The sequence below is a fragment of the Quercus robur genome, chromosome 7, assembly GCF_932294415.1.
Source record: "Quercus robur chromosome 7, dhQueRobu3.1, whole genome shotgun sequence".
Classification (NCBI taxonomy): Eukaryota; Viridiplantae; Streptophyta; class Magnoliopsida; order Fagales; family Fagaceae; genus Quercus; species Quercus robur.
The window spans coordinates 20,346,901-20,348,858 of NC_065540.1; the positions used below are offsets into that span (position 1 = coordinate 20,346,901).

The 1,958-nt window shown below is 38.3% G+C and overlaps 1 long non-coding RNA gene across 1 annotated transcript; it reads right to left on the reverse strand.

The window, feature by feature from the left end:
• Positions 1-585: 585 nt before the first annotated feature.
• Positions 586-1,395, reverse strand: LOC126692701 (uncharacterized). The gene is made up of 2 exons (XR_007645064.1): positions 1,321-1,395; positions 586-1,221 (listed from the first exon to the last, which is right to left on the reverse strand). It is a non-coding gene; the product is annotated as an uncharacterized LOC126692701 (long non-coding RNA).
• Between the last annotated feature and the right edge of the window lie 563 nt (positions 1,396-1,958).

Consider the following 1,958-nt stretch of genomic DNA (forward strand, 5'->3'; position numbering starts at 1 on the left):
GAGTAAAAAAGGTCAAGCACCTTTCCTTTTCCCCGAGGTGTGGCAGCTGGATTTTCAGTTTCTTCTGTGCTAAGTTTGGTTCTTTAATTTTGTAATTAATCTCATTTTGCTATGTAATTATTCCATTATTTGTCAAGTGTCTTCTAATTCTATCAAATAAATCTTTTATTTTTGACGTGTTTCGACTTAAATTCTTGGTTTTTGTCGTGATTATTACATTAAATAATATAGTAGTTAAAAGAAATTTTTAATGGTTTATTTAAATTGAAAGGGAGTGAAAGCGAATAGAGTACAATTGGCTAGGCTTAGGGGTGTGTTGGTTCGGTTTCGGTCGGTTTTCTAAGTGTTGGCCAACCGAAACCGAAATTTTCGGTTTGTGAAATTCTCAACCGAAACCGACTGAAATAATTGGAAATCCGTCGGTTTCGGTTGGATTTCAGTTTCGGTCGGTTTCAGTCGGTTTTTCGGTTTCCTCATCATTTATTTTCTAAGAAAGCAAACAAAGAAAAAAAATTAACAAACCCAGAAAATATTAACAAACCCAGAAAGCAGAAACCCAGAAAATATTAACAAACCCAAAAAAAATAAACAAACCCAGAAAAAATTAACAAACCCAGAAAATCCCTTTGCTTTCCCACGTTTTCTCACCACCCAAACACCAACAAACACCAAGCACCAAGCAAAGTAGCAAACACAAAACCCAAAAAAAAAAAAAAAAAAAAAAAAAAAAAAAAAGAGAGAGAGAACGACGAAGAAGCGTACCGGCGAAACCAAACTCACAACCTTCTACCTTGAAACCCAGAAATCACGAAGAACAAAACCCAAACCACGAAGAACAAAACCCAAACACCCAGAAACCTTGAAACCCAAACACGAAGAACAAAACCCAAACCACGAACCCAGAAACCTTGAAACCTAAACAGAAACCCACAAAGAACAAAACCCAAACCACGAAGACAGAAAAATCAAACCAGAGAGGCGGCGACAGCGAAGGAGGCGGCGGCGATTGAAACCAGGTGGCGAAGATTCCAGGCAGCGGCGACAACGGGGTTTGTTGATGTTTTCTCTCTGGATCTTTGGGTGGGTTTCTTGATTCTTGTTCTTGATTCTCTCTGAATGTTGTTCTTGGTGTGGGTTTTTCATTTCTTGCTTCTTGATGTTCTCTCTTGATGTTGAAAACGGAAGTCAGAGAGAACAAAACCCAAACGTGAGAGACAAATGCTGAAAATAGGATTAATAGGGTTATAAAGCAAACCCCAAAACGACGTAGTTTTGGTAATAAGGAGAGGAAAAATAAAAAGGCATTACTAAGGGTCGAACCTGGGCTGACTGGAGACAAGCACGTGTCCTTGTCGCTAGGATACCAGGTACTTTGTTAAAATATTTTGTACAAATTATTATTATTTAATATATTTCGGTTCGGTTCGGTCGGTTCGGCCTATTAGAAATTGCAACCGAAAACCGAACCGAAATTTTCGGTTTTTTATATGATAAAACCGAAACCGAACCGAACCGAAACCGAACCGAACCGAAACCGAACCGAACCGAAACCGAACCGAAATTTTTACATCGGTCTGGTCGGTTTGAAGCGGTTTTTTCGGTTCGTCGGTTTTTTGCACACGCCTAGCTAGGCTAAATTTACTATACTCTGATTCAAACAAACTATAAAAAACTTACGCTTTGTTAAATAAGTCTATTTGAAAGAAAAAAAAAAAAAAAAGTTAATCCAAATACCCCGTGGGTGAGAAAAAACAAAGTGTGAACTAGAGTAATGATTAAAAAAAAAAATTCGAGTGGTGTGGGTGTGTGACTCGTGAGTGAGAAGTGAGAACTGAGGCTTAGCTTAGGAGGGAAGTATCTTTGATTTTAAGACGTAGTAGTGAGCTATTAAAGGCTACCGACACGTGGACTGTTCCTACGCGTCGAGCAACCTTTATTTTTTCTTTTGTGTTCTATTT